The sequence below is a fragment of the Strix aluco genome, chromosome 5 (assembly GCF_031877795.1).
Source record: "Strix aluco isolate bStrAlu1 chromosome 5, bStrAlu1.hap1, whole genome shotgun sequence".
NCBI classification, from domain to species: Eukaryota; Metazoa; Chordata; class Aves; order Strigiformes; family Strigidae; genus Strix; species Strix aluco.
The window spans coordinates 56,705,412-56,720,635 of record NC_133935.1 but is presented as its reverse complement, the minus strand read 5'-3'; the positions used below and the strand labels follow the sequence as shown (position 1 = coordinate 56,720,635).

General features: G+C 37.8%; 1 protein-coding gene across 27 annotated transcripts in view; it reads left to right on the top strand.

Annotated features, from left to right (window-relative positions):
• The window catches only part of NRCAM (neuronal cell adhesion molecule), a 166,034-nt gene that overhangs the window by 72,529 nt on the left and 78,281 nt on the right, over positions 1-15,224 (top strand). For 24 of the 27 annotated variants that reach the window (XM_074827475.1, XM_074827470.1, XM_074827469.1 and 21 more), the window contains one exon: positions 10,120-10,266. The exons of 2 other annotated variants lie outside the window; for them this stretch is intronic. The gene's annotated coding sequence lies outside the window, so the exon portion shown is untranslated. Of the gene's footprint in view, positions 1-8,578; positions 8,632-10,119; positions 10,267-15,224 lie in introns of all 27 variants that reach the window. One more of the 27 variants, XM_074827444.1, reaches the window with a different exon arrangement.

Sequence of the window (15,224 nt, the reverse complement as noted above, 5' to 3'; positions counted from 1 at the left end):
CTTAATTTGAAAGGAGAGTGGCCATCACAGGCCATGAAAAGACTTCTGTGACGCAGTATGTGACAATTCATACAGGAAATGCAATTGGCCCTTATTTGGACATGATCACTAAACAGCAGTTACAAAGTCATTGCTTTTTATGATGTCATAATTCTTCACCATTCATTCACAATAGGAAATAGCTGAAGGAGCTCACCAGCCTGTGTTGATGTAATTTGCTTTTTAACATGGTGACTTCTCAGCTTCATGTGTAGACAGATGTTCTTCAAAGAGCTGGGCCAGCAAAAGATCTTACAGCCTATCAGCCTGCCTGACTTTCTCCCTGCTAATGGGTATTGCCTTCCTATGAGAGTCAACTAAATCACTCATTTGATATTTTACCTGTTTAAATCTTGTTAATTCCTTTGTTAATTGAGCCAGCTGGAAGAGGACATTTGTCTGCAACCTTACAGACCCCATGGTATGCTAACGATGAAATTAAATTGGGCACAGACCTATAGTGATGGACCAGAAGCCAGTATAACTTCATGAAGAGTTAGGGATAGCATCTCTGGTTTTGTCAGGTGGGTTTGTGAAACCTAGTCTAGCATATGTAAGTCTAAGCACAGAGAACTAAAAGTTTTGACCCTAAACTTATTAGGCAGAGGCAGGAAGAATAACCTCAGTTTTGAACAGACCTGAGCTAAAATCTCACTGACTCTGTAACATGATCAGTAAAGTAGTAGATTAGGCTGTGTGGGCATTATCATCAGAGGGGAAGAAATGCTTATAGTATGACTTTGAATTCAGTTGAGATCAGTTTTAGAGTAATAAAATGTAGCAGGTGAGTTCAGACTCCTAATTAAACGCCAGAGATTGCATTCCCTCTTTTGCAAAAGGTGAAATCTAAAATTTGTGATATGAAAATTCTCCAGTTATGCCTTTTTTGAAACCCTTGTAAATCCTTTGTGAAATAGAAAAAATACTACATTTGGAAAAGCATCTATGGAGCATCAACATTGTCAAGCTTTTATTAAATGATTAATCTATACAGGATTTGTGGAATTTAAGGTCAGCACAATTAAAGAGGAAGTGGTCAGAGACCTGGTACACCACTTGGATGCACACAAGTCTGTGGGACCGGATGGGTTACACCCAAGGGTGCTGAAAGAGTTGGCAGATGTGCTCGCCAAGCTGCTTTCCATGATTTACCTGAAGTCATGGCTAACTGGGGAGGTCCCATTGGACTGGAGGGTGGCAAATGTGACACCCATCTGCAAGAGAGGCAGAAAGGAGGATCCAGGTAACTATAGACCTGTCAGTCTGACCTCGGTGCTAGGGAAGGTCATGGAGCAGGTCATCTTGAGTGCCATTACAAGTCATATAATGGACAACCAGGGGATCAGGCGTAGTCAGCATGGGTTTATGAAAGGCAGGTCCTGCCTGACAAACCTGATCTCCTTCTATGACAAAATGACCCGACTATTGGATGAGGGAAAAGCTGTGGATATTATCTACCTGGATTTTCGAAAAGCATTCGACACAGTTCCCCATAGGATTCTCATAGAAAAACTGGCTGCCCATGGCCTGGATGAGCGTATGGTCTGCTGGGTCAAGCACTGGCTGGATGGAGGGTCCCAGAGAGTGGTGGTCAATGGAGTTAAATCCAGCTGGTGGCCCGTCACAAGTGGTGTTCCTCAGGGCTCGGTGTGGGACCATTTCTGTTCAACATCTTTATTGATGATCTTGTTAAGGACATAGAGTGTATCATCAGAAAATTAGCAGATGACACCAAGTTAAGCGGGAGTGTCGATCTGCATGAGGATAGGGAGGCACTACAGACAGACTTGGATAGGTTGGATCAGTGGGCCAACGTTAATGGGATGAGCTTCAACAAGGCACTTGGGCCACAACAACCCCATGCATCGCTACCGGCTTGGGGAGGTGTGGCTGGGGAGCTGTCTGGAAGAGAAGGATCTGGGGGTTCTAATTGACAAGCAGCTGAACGTGAGCCGGCAGTGTGCCCGGGTGGCCAAGAAAGCCAACGGCATCCTGGCTTGTATTAGAAATAGTGTGACCAGCAGAAGTAGGGAGGTGATAGTCCCCCTGTACTCTGCACTGGTGAGGCCACACCTGGAGTATTGTGTCCAGTTTTGGGCACCTCAATGTGAGAGAGATATCGAGGTGCTGGAGCAAGTGCAGGGGAGAGCAATGAAGGTGGTGAAGGGCCTGGAGAACAAATCCTATGAGGAGCGATTGAAGGAGCTGGGACTGTTTAGTGTGAGGAGGAGAAGGCTGAGGGGAGACCTCATCACTCTCTACAACTACCTGAAAGGACATTGTAGAGAGGTTGGTGCTGGTCTCTTCTCACAGGTAATTAGTGACAGAACAAGAGGGAATGGCTTTAAACTCCAACAGGGGAGGTTTAGACTGGACATTAGGAAAAAAATTTTCACAGAAAGAGTGGTCAGACAGTGGAATAGGCTGCCCAGGGAGGTGGTGGAGTCACCATCCCTGGATGTGTTTAAGGGTCATTTGGATGTGATGTTGGGGGATATGGTGTAAGGGAAAACTTTGTAGAGTAGGGCTGATGGTTGGACTCGATGATGCCGAGGGTCTTTTCCAACCTGAATGATTCTGTGATTCTGTCAATCCAAAGCAGAAACCTGTTAAATATTGCATGCTGAAGAATACTAATCTCATATTTATTCCACAGAGGCTTTTGATTTTATTTTGGGATTCTTGAACTCTCGTGGGTCTTATAAAAATTAGCAGATGTGAGTACTGTAATAGTTCAATAATGTCATCTGTCTGGCATCAGGAGCCCTCTTTTGCAGTAGCTAAGTGTCTTTTGATATGTGAGGTGGTCCGGTAATGTTGTAAAGCTCTCTGGCTTCACTGAAGAGTAAATGACTGAGCATCAGCAGTTTGTAAAGCCTTTTAATACTGCTGAAAGAACAGATAATGACAGTGTACAGTGCTAGAACAAAACAACAAAGATGGGATATACAAGTGTTGATGGCCACTTAGTTTCTAAAATAATTACAGTTCATGTGGTTTTTGGCTTTTACAACTTTGGAGGATAAATCAGTTTTGTTGAATTTCTATAAAGTGTTTTTCAGGAAACACATTTCTGCAAGAAAACTGTCAAATGTTTAGCCACAGAAAGCAAAAACATGTCTTTGAAACCTGTCAGCCAGTCATCTGTCAGTATATTCATTAGTTTTTGAAGTGCCACCAAAGCAGCCATGGATTAAAAAGGAAGTTGTTTTGAAAGAGGATGTATCCTTTTCATGTTAAAATTTATAGTAGATTTTTGTAAGTAAATTACTGACCTAATCTAGTGGCAAAATAACAGAAGAAATTAAATATTTTGCCTGGCAAAATACAATAAAAATTGAATCTGTTGATTTTTCACAAAATGCTTTCATCCCTGCCTTGTTTTGTAATTCCTTTAAAGCAAGTCATGACAGCTTGGGAAAAGGGTCGACAGACTCTCTGGGAACAGTAGAAAGTCCCTTTTGTGTCTGCTTACTGCAACACTCAATTTCAGTCAAGTGGCAAAAGAAAAGGCTCTACCTACTTTCACTACCAGAGGAGTGCATTCACCTCTGTTCAAGAAGTATACTTTCTTTCATCAGAAAGGTTAATGTGTTTTTCATTGCATTCTTATTCAGTAAGATCGTGTGTAAATTAGGAATTTCTGAGTAGAGCATCTTTAAAATTACAACTAGTTTAGTAGAAAGCTTCCACGAAAGTTCTTGTGCCTATCAACATCCTTCTATGACTGTTAGTAATGCAGTTGGTACTTCTTTTGTATTTAAAGTACCTGACTACCTTTAGAGTACAAAGTAAGTGGTTATTTATTGCCATCAGATAAAGCTTCTTGATGCCGGTAAACTTAGCTACTGTTTGTTGTGACAATGCTAAACAGAGCTAAATGTCTTTCCATTCAAAAACACCTTTCCACCCAGAAAACCCCAAACAAATAAAGGATTCCTACAGATTTGAAAAAAAAGGATAGTTTGCACATGTGTGCTCACTCACATAGGTAAGAATGAAATCCATTGAAGGCAACAACATGCTGAAAGGGAGGGAGAAGCTTCGACACTGCCTAAAAAGTGTCAGTGTGTGGCCTGGGCAGAAGCGGAGGCAGTGAGCTGCTCGATCAGGGTGCTGCCTGAAAAGGCTAGGAAACTTTGAGCACAAAACCAGCATCTGATTTATTTTTGAAAGAATGTCACTCTCATAGATGAATGAAATGCATTTTTTAAATCTCCTTTTTGGAATAACCTACATATCTAGATACTAAGTTGCCTCTTGACCAGTGTTTATGTCAAAAGCAATATTTCTCTTATTTTACTTGTATTGACAGTGCTTTTAATTTTTTTTTCTTTCTAGAAGTATACCAACAGTTGAAATGAAATTCGTAGCCAGAACCTCTTGCAAATGTTTATTCCCCTATGAGCCTTACTTCAACATGGCACACAGTTTAACTGATTATTTAGCAAAAATAGATTTAAAATTCTGATGTAACTCGGTAGGATTTGATGGAGAATCTTGGGTTAATGCTCCCTCTGTGTCACATTCCAAAGTATTTATTATATTAACCTAAGGAGTGTTCTGTGAAGTACTTGCCTTTGTCTGCACCCCTTTTCTGAAATACCTTAAATATGATATTTTAGTTTCCTTTTTAACAGCTGCTTTGGCTTTTAGATAACTTAATGATTTCTGTATCATTTGCAAACTGGTGTGAAAATGGAAAAACTCTGTTGTACCAAAGATGTATTTGAGATGCAAGTGAGCATAGAAACTGCACAGTCAGGGTACTTTTTAAAAGGAGAGTACTCATCAAAGCAACAGTTTCTAATTAAGTTGAGAAATAGTTCTAATTTGTCACCGGGCAGACTAAATATTGTTTTCATATATGTATATGCATGTGTGTATATATATATACACACACACACATGTATTGCTAATTAGATAACTGTAATTTAAGTATTTATATAACTTATGTATACAACTACTTTTCCTATCTTTAGAAATAAAAGCCTTCTAATACAGAATTTATTTATAAAATGCATCCTGGTGAAATATGTGAAGGATGGTACTATGTTAGAATTATTGTGCAGGAGACTGCAAACGTTGATGTATGGTAGTTGCCTACACTTCTTTTGAAGTTTTTTACTTCTGATAAACCAAATATATCTTATTTGAATAAATTAGTGTAAAAGCTTGGTGGATATAAAAGTAAGGGAAATCCTTACTTGGGCTTGACATTCCTTTTTACATGACTTAACGGAGTTTGCAGAATATAGTGCTTCTCTTCAGAATTAAAAATTCACATATTTAACAGACTACACTAGGAGCAACACTGCGACTCATTAGGAAGAAATACAAGGTATCATAAAGATAGTAAAAATGAAATGTCAACGCCAGTTTTTTTAATGGAAATCTGCAGTGAAATTTATGAATGTATCTGTCATCTTGTAAAATGTATCTGAGACATGGTGAAAGAAGAGTATGGGCTTTACAGGTTGCTGTGCTATTGGGATACAGATGTGTCACAGGAAAGGGTATGAGGGTGGGAGATCCATTTCTGTTCTCTTCTTCCCTATGTGTGTCAGGAATAATTCCACTGAGATTAGTGCAGTTCTATGCATGTGAAGTGATGTAAATAGAGTAGAACTCTGTTCAAGTTAGTGTTCTTGTTAGCCAGATCATTACATCTGGAATCATTTTTCTATGAGGTAAAAATTTTAGTGCAGGATTTTTAATGGTAAGAGGACTATAGGATTTTTTGCTTATTGTATCCTGCAGTTGAATGTATTTAAGCCTGAAAGTGTTACTATCTAGAGGGAAATGGGGTATGTACAAATAGCTTCCTTTTGTGGAGGAAAGCAGGGAACAGTTCCAGAGCCTTTGAATGTTAAGTCCACATCTCCATTGCTGTTCATGAAAGAAGGCAAGAGAAGTTCAAAGATGAGATGCGGTTTAAGATGAAGTAGGTAATTCTGAATTATTACTTACAGTATTGGAAGTTACCAAAGCCTATTCTAGACCAAATTAGATGTCCAGTAAGTAGGGGGAAGTTTAGCATCCCTTCGCATTGTTAAGTTAATCTGTTGGTAGCCTGCTGCTTACAGTCTATCCCTGTGTCATGTTTTATCCAATGTCTTGTCTTGAATGTAGGAAAAAAATGTTAAAGACTGTTTGTGTGTGTTTTGAAGTTGCTGAAGATGAGGCAAGGATTCTAACAAGTTACCTCAAAATAAAATCCATCTCTTGTTTTTCCATAACTATAAGCATTAAATGATTGAATGGTATAAGATTCTGTTAAAATCAGCAAATGGGATGCTAAAGTGAAAATGAGTTTAAAAAGAAAGTATAACTGTGAATTACAGGGATGTGAAGAAATGGGGTCCTTGCTGAAGGCAATGCAAAACAATGGTCATATTGAGCAACTAATAATCTGAATGAAAAATCTAAGTATAAATGAAATTTGAAGACTGTGACGGCAACATGACAGAATTCCTTGGGAAATGTAGTAAATCTGCAATTCTGAAAAGTTAATTCTTTCCCATAGTAAAGTAGGTGAAAAGAAAGCCTATCTGGGAGACTGTCTTTGAATAACATATTTTAACTTTTATGGATTTTGTAGAGATTTGAAAAATCATGATGGATGTTGTTGACTGAGTCATTCATTGAGTCAAATGAAGTAAGTCAGAGATACTAGGATCTTTCTTTGATTTTTAAAAATTAAGAAAAACAACTGTGCATAAATACCTATTTTCAGATGTTTGACTCTGCTCTGAAGTAATTTTCTTTGGCTTTGCAGAGTATTCCTCACCAGTGCTTCATTAGGGAGGAACAGAGTCAACTTAGAGTGATGGGAATACTTCAGTATGGTGTTCTCCCAGCTCAGATTCATGAAGATTTAGGCTGGGGGTACCATTTCACGTGATGCTTTACTTTGTTTAATTTCATGCTGTCATCCAAAACAGGTAGTTCCTTTTGGGAAATCTCTGTCATATCAGAACCGAATCTCTTCTTGCATAGGTTTGTTTTCTCTTGGATCAATGAACTGATGTAGCTCACTGGGGATACTACAATTCTTAAATGCAAGGAGACAGGGCAGGAACTTGCACTGAAGAACAGAAAAAGAGCTCAGGACCTCTCCATATCTCTTGACAGCTAGAGCAAGCCTAGTGTGAAAAATCCACCCTTAAATAAAGTACCAACTTTTTCACTCAAATGAAAGACAATGTTGGAGAGAACTGTAAGGACCACTCTTGCGAAAAAGGGAGTATGGCAAGTGAATGGATAGCCCTAATTCCATTCCCTCCCTTCCCCTCAGCCAGGTTCTGTTTTAATTTGTGGAAATTAGTTAGCTGCATAATTCTGTGACTCTACCTAGCAAACCAAAGAAAAGTGGTTGTTCTAGTCTCCATGAACCTCCTTTTTCATACCTGCAGTTGTTTAGGATATATGGAAGATTAAGTACTGAAATGTACCTTCTAATAAAGTACTTTGATGATCAAGAGACTACATTGATTGCTGGCAAAAAAGAGGAAACTACTTTCCTAATCTGGCCCTTAATGCTTTTATAATAGCAAAGTCAATTGTATGCCTAATTTCATTTCTACTCAGCAGCCAAGTTAGTTCATGTTTAATTGTATTTGTTTTCTCAACTCAGATTTCACTGGGTGCTTTTTTTGGTGCAGGTGCCTTGACCCAAACACATTAGAAGTGGTTAATTTTGTTTAAAACAATATTTTAACTATACTTCTGTCCTTTTAAAATCTTTGAGTCTTTCCCTCCTCTTTCTTTTTTCCGCGTTCAATATCTCTGCTAAACCAGTGCAGTGATTTAGGTAAACTTTCTCTTATTAACCATGTGAGAAAGTGTATGTGTGAAGTTCAGAGTGTCTCAGTCATGCCAGCTGTTGGCTTTATGTCTGGAAATTCTGGTTTTTGATATTAAGCAAAATGTCTATCACACTTTTCCCAGCATATACTGATGTGAATACATCTTCTGATGTTAAAAATAGCCAAGATTGTCAGCCATTGTGGAAAAAAGGAATGTGATTTAATTAAGCAGAAATCTTCTTATCTTATCTGGCAACTACCCAGCAGCAAGTGTTATATGTCAAAGTGCAATGTAATTTGTTGAACCAAGCCTAAGGCTGGGAACCCACTATCAAGATTAAAGAAGAGTGAGAAAAAGTCTTACTTTACCTCATCCACGGTTTCGTGGAGGATGCTTCCAGGACTGCTCCTTTTTACAGCAGCCAACTCCTGTTACAGAATGAATTACAAACTTAAAAACGAGACATGAGTGTGAATGCAGAGATCCCTATGATGCACTGTGAAAACCTGTAACATTTTAAAATAAGTAATAGGGGGTGCAAACAGGTCAGTTGCCTTTGTGTTCTACTCTTGGTTCAAATGTAAGTAAAACACCTTAAGATGCGAATCTTAAAGGAGACACAGACTCTTTCCCTTTTCTGCTATTCAGGGTTATAAGAAAAGTATTCCTATGCCCTACTGACAAGCCCTGAATATGTTGATGCCTGTTTTCTGCTTTTTCCTTCTGGAAGAGGAAGCTTGCAAGGGTTTCCTTGGTCATTGTTGTCTGGTGACTTCTGCACAGGTAACCAATGTGTCATAGCCCCTTTCATGAACTTGATCCAATTCCATATCAAATACAGTGCAAAAAGTTTGCTCCAGGATCTCAAATGACAAAAAACCAAAAACGAGCCCCCAAAAACTAAGAAAAAACAACAAAAACACCTCATTCTTGAGACTTTTAATATCTGTCTTGATATGAAAAACATTGTTTTCATGCAGTTAGAGATGAAAGTTGATTAAAAAATTAAATTCTACTCTGACAGGGAGCGAAGTTATTAGTTTCAGTTTAAATGTTGTCTGGACAAATTGAACCTAACTTAATTGTGGCATATAGTTATTAATTTAACTTGTAATTTAGGCTAGAAGATTATGAACTGCTTACCAAATCTTTGCAGTGAAACAGCTTGAGTCAAGTTTAATTAATTTCGTATTTTATGGCTAAGAAAAGCCATATCTCAAAGCGTCTACTTCAGTATGAGGTAGATTGTTCTTATTCAAAGTCTGATTGAGTTTTTTTTACTTGATTGACTTTATTTCCCATCACCCTCCTTCTTCATAGATAGATACTCTCTCAGCAGTATGGAGAACAGCTCTTCCACCAGCCCGCTGGTGCCCAACTAGCTTATAGCTTTTAGGAAGAAAGAAAAGGCAGCATCTGTCTGTCTTCGAGAAGGAATGATGCTTAGGAGAGATCAAGATGGGGGAGGGAGAGATATAGTACATCCTCTAAGGTCCTGCCTTGATTTCTTGCTCCTTTCTGTAAGGAGGCACTCTAATTTTGTAGTGTATGCATAGAGTGGCAACCCTCATAAAAATTGTGAAATTGCATGCTGGGTAGAGTTGCCGTTTCCTTTTGCTCCATCCATGTGCCTGGTGAAGCGTTTCCCAGGAGCCCTACTTTAGGCTTCAACTCCTTCCCATAGCTCATATGGAAAATTCGTTAAGACATCCCCATTTCCACAAGTCTTGCTTTCCAGAAGTACTGATTTGAGATTCATTATTCACCGGAGCAGATCTGAATTGGGAGTTGAAGCTGTGGAACCCTAGGGGAATAATGCCTGAAGGGAAGTTAGAGGTGAGACTGAAAACCAGGCTGGTTTCAGAGATGTAAGAACAGATCAAAAATCAGTTTCTTCCCAGTGGTGCGGTAGTTTCTACATGTCCTTACAGACCCAATTAAAATAACATTTGATTAAAATGAATACAACAAAGCACAGTTTTAAGTGGTACTAAGTCTCTGGATAATTGAAAAACCAGCAAAATTTAATTTTATATTAAAGATTAAAGAGTACTTTCTGGTCTTAGTTATATTATGGTTTCTCTGATGTATAAGCAGCAAGGCAATTTAATGTAAAATTAAAAATCTTTGGACAACAGCATCTCTCTCAATGCAAATTAGCATGGCTGAGAAAATCATTTTAGCCTTTAATGTTGATTTATAGCAATTTTGCATTCTTTACATGTTGAAATCCAGAACAGTATTATGCTAATACAGCTGTATCACCTGCAGGTGTTGCTTGAGAGTCCGGTGAGCAGTCCTTTGTATTTTCTTTGAAGGATCAATATTTCAAGATGTGCAAAGGAGAGGGATCTGACTGATACCTTGATACACTGTTACTCTAACTATGACTGGATTGACTGAAAATTGCCTCAAAGAGTAAGATAATTTATAAAAACTATAAGCATAGCCAAGTGTTTGAAGTAATCAAAGCTAATTAGGAATATTATTTTCATTTTTTAAATGTCTTGCTTTCATTTTTATAGTTTCTTGAAGTTTTTCTTTCTGAAATGTTCACATTTTGTACCGCATTTGCATGGAAAATACACATTAGATGTTATAACTATGGAAAACTTAGAACTGGCAGAATTTATTGAAATAATTTCTAATAATTGTGCTGTGAGAAATTACTGTTGGGTGTACCCATATTATTGGAGACAAATTTGGTTTTCTTTTTTTGGGCATATCTAGAAATTTAGCAAATAATCTGTCTTAAGGAAAAAAAATGGTAGTTTAGAAATAAAATGGATGCATAATTATAAAAGTGTCTTTTCATGAGAATAATTAAGTTGTGGGGTGAAATCACGCTGCCTTGTTTCTGTGCCTAGATGTATTGTCATAAAAAGCTGATGTTTCTTTGGATGTCTCATTGTGTGATACCAATATTGTATATGCATATGTGTTAATAAGCTATTTTTATTTTTGTATTATTAAATGTAGTCATTCTCTAGTGTGGATAAAATAATGCTCTCATCAGTCTGCTAGTACCAACATTCAGTCTGGGTTGCAAGTTATTTAGTAAAGTGCTTTTTCAGTAGTATCAGCAGAATTTCAGAAAGTTTTTTTGTAATTATTTTAGGATTTTCTAATATGTTGTCCTCTAACAATGCTATTTTTTTCATTTACCTTGAAGAATCTTTCTTTAAATCAATATTTATTATTAATTTTGTGGGAGGATATCATGTGTGCTTAGAATAATATTCATATAATCAGAAAACAGACTATTTGAAAAAGTACATTGAATGGAAAAAAGTTTTCCTCATCCATTGGTGCAACTGTGCAGAACTGCACTGAGCTTAATTTAAACAGCAAAAAAAAATTACTATTCTTGCAATGTGTGCTATTTGCATTTGAGATCTTGATTTAAAGGATAAATTAGTTGTGACAAGCCGAAGAAAACAGTAGTAAACATGGCAGTATGAAAGAAATTTCTTTTATCTCCTCGGTGGCAATGTGAATGTGAAATTCAAATGAATCTGTGAACAATGTAAATTTTTACATCAAAGTGTAATGTTTACTTACATAATACATACGAAGTCCTGGGTAAGATTTTTTGTTTCATTAATGAATAGTGTATGTGTAGGAAAAAAACAGGGAAAGCTATTTCCCAGTTAGAGAACAAACTGGATTAACTTCTTGATGAATAAATGAGCTTTTTTTACCCTAAAGGTTTGAATTAATGATTTGTATAAAAAAAGCTCAGTCAGGCTCGAGTTATTGGCTTTGTCCTATTGCTGCTTCCTTAAATTGCACCTAGAATTATACTATTTTAGTGGTGTTAGTTGCCTTCTCTGATTCTTTTAAATGGAAAATTGAAAAATTCTTAACATATAAAATATATTTCAAATGAAAGAGCAACAGCATGTGAGTGTAGGTTAGCACATATAATTTAGAAGATTTCAGTTTGATAATGGTGTTTTAAAACTCTGTTAGAAGTGTAAGATTTATTGTGAGAATTAAGTTGCAGGGTTTTATTTTTTATACATTAAAATAAAAAATAGATTCAATTAAAAAGCCATATGAATCCTTTAACATCATAGTAACAGAGAAATTTTCCACATGTATGTAAATGTGAAATACATAAAAATAAGCCCCTCATTTATATTTGTGATTTTTTTTTTTCTTTTTTGGTCTTTGATAATGCAGATACAAGGAAATGGGTGGGGAACAGAGATTTAACAGAATCAGCTGCAATAAAGATTATAGTACAAATCTTAAGACTTTTAATCAAGCCAACTTCAGATGAAGCCAGTGGCAGATTTGGTTGAATAACACCAGAAAAATGAGGGATTAATCCTAAAAATATAAATTTTAGTACATTGTATCTGTTATTTGAAGTTGTCCCACTAAAATAACAGAACAAAATTGGATCTATCCATTTTTGTATTTACACAGATGAGGTTTAACAGTCAGTGGCAGTAGAACTGGCTAAAATCACATAGTTTGTTTGAAACAAGAAGGAAAATACAGTAAGAACTGGAATGAATGTGGTAGTTGTGGATAGCTGTAGACTCCAGGGGGACGTAATAACAGGTGAAAAGCTGATTCATCCAAAATGTTATCTTTGCTTCTGAAGGTTTCATCCAAGGTGCTTTTCCTGCTCTGAACTAAAACCGTTCACTTTTATGTCTGGCTGGCAATAGAATTGACTACAGTAAAAGCTGTATGAGGAGAAGGATACCTATGACTTGTACTTCACAGGGAGAGGGTGGGGTGGTGACAGTGTCACAGCAGTCTGTGGTGTATCTTTAGATACTTCAGATTTTCTGGAATTTGCCTTAACAATGAATCCACAGTGGATCTGCAATGGGTCTGAAGCCTTCAGGCCTTCTTGCTTTTAAATATTCCCTAATTACTGCAACTTTTTTTTCACCTTTCCCTTGTTTCTTCCTGTGAAATACCTGTAATGCTCTTGTAGCCCTTGTTTAAAGGTGAAATCTAGGATGAAATAATCTGTCACTGTGAATTCACTGTAGAAGGAGGCAGAGCTGTAGCAAGTATTCATGTGCAAACCACTAGGCTGTTACAGGGTCAGGTTTTTTTCCCCATCATCTTCCAGATTGTGGCTTTCAACACTGCTGGCAAATTACTTTTCTGGTTTCATGTTAATATCATGTTGAATACTTGCAATTTCTGTACATCAGACTTTAGGTATATACAATTTTAACATATAATACCAACCTTAATGCCTTTAAATATGTGCACATTTTCTTTCCTTCTTGCCTTTCCCCTCCATCTAACAAAACCCAAAAGGTACTATTTATCTGGTATCTTCTCAATCCCATCGCAGCATTTTGCTTCAACAGTTGCCTGCCTCCTCCTTCACCCTCTTCTCCCCTCAAGTCCAAGTTTAGAGAAGCACCTGCCCCATCCTGTCTCTAGGTCAATCTGCCACCTAATGGGGGACTGACATTATTGTCAATGTTTGTAGGTAGCAGACAGTGCCTCCAGTCCGCTCATGGACAGTGGGAGAAATCCTGGCAGAATTTATCTGTGCTGTGGTGGTGAGCTCACAGTGTGAAGTCCTGAGGGCAGATACAAGGTCTCGTTTTTTTTTTCAAGTGTCAGTTGAGTAAGTCAGCTCTTAATGACGGCGACAGGCAGTGAGGTTGTGTCATTGTTCACAGCACAGTATTGCGCCCATGCAGTGCATGTCCTGTCAAACCTTGCCCTGTTGTATACTCCCTCTTAAAGCTTACACGATGTCCACAAGAGCTTGTATATTCAGGGAGGTGAAAGCTCTACAAGTTAATATTAAAAAAAAAAACAAAAAAAAAACCAGAAAAAAAATAAATAAAAGCAAAGGCATCAGGATAAAAAGGAAACTTGAATGCCAACCTTCCCTGCTTTATCTATAGAGTTGAGGTGGCCAGCTTCAGCAGGCTGGTTTTATGAAGGTGATGAAGCTAATTAGCACTTTTCGTGTTGTTATGAATGATTTGAGAGTGAGGAGGAACTAGAGATGTTCATATAGTGAACCAATAAAGTCAGAAAGTCTTAACATTGCCAAGTTCTTTCTGGACGTTGTTAGGGCACTAGTCATCCCTGCATGTATGATCCTCAGTAGCATACCTGAACATGGTGACCTGCTTATGAAATGTAGCACAACACTGGTGATACCTGCAAACAAATTTTAAGGGGTTGGTTTGTTTGCTTAAGTCTCACCTCATTCTGTTGGGAATGGTGGCAGCCTGAATCAGTGTTGTTTAAAGCAGGACAGAGCTGTAATCATTGTGAACATTATCAGCACATGGAAGGAGAAAGGGAGGGATATTTCTAAAGCGTAGAAGTGTTTGTATCTGAGCACTCAGTTCATGTCAGTTTTTAATGGTGGGCAGAGATTGCAAGCTAACAGATGTGACTCCTTTAACAGAATTAATTAAAATAAAACCAGCAAACATGCTAGCTTTTGCCTGTTAAATAGATGTTACATATAGGTGGCCAGTCCCCAACCCCCATCTCCAAAAAATCTACCCAAGACAGCTAGCTGGAGTTTGTACAGTTTGTTCCCTTGGCACTATTTACCCTCCTTTGTTCATGTACTTGTTAGGGTTTTATATCTGACAGAATGCTTTAGTCCTCAGTTTCTGGCACTGTCCCTATTCTGAGTGACCTCCTCCCTAGCATAACTATTCTGGCATTTCATGCTAATATTAGTGGTTTCTGCTCTACTTCCCAAAGGGAGGAGTTTCCCTGTCTTTGAATCAGATTCTGCTCTTTTGCACAGTATGCTTTTCACAAGAGAATCTCCTGGATTGCGGGACTGGACAGATAGTGATTTTGGGGTTAGCTGTAGGGATGCAGAGAAGGTAATTAACCAGAGTAATACAGAATATACGACCTTCTGCTGAGTGAGCTCTCTGAAGCCCCTGCTCTGGATTCTGGTGGGTTAAAAAAAATATAAGGAAAAAAAAAAAAAAAAGGAAAAAAAAAACCCCTTTCATCATATCTCCTGGGTAAATAAATTAACATTTCAGGGAGCATTTCAGCTGAGCATCCCTTTTGCATATTTACAAGGAGCTAGCAGTAGTCACTGAATTGGGAGTCTTCACTCAAGGGTGATGGTGCACTTTCCTCTGCCCACTCTGCAGTTTTCCTTCTGGTTCTGTTTGCACAGTACAGCATGGCTGTCATAGCAGTCTGATGATTCATAGATATTTTTCTATAAGCACTGTTTTGCTCTATTGCAAAACCTTTCCAAGGGAAAGAGATGGGCTACTTGAAATACCTTTGTCTTGTTGAAGTTCAGTCTGAATTAGATCTTGTGAAAGTGGTCTTAATGAGCGACTAGATTACTTGCATGCTTCTAAAAACGTCAAAGCCTATCATGAAGAGCT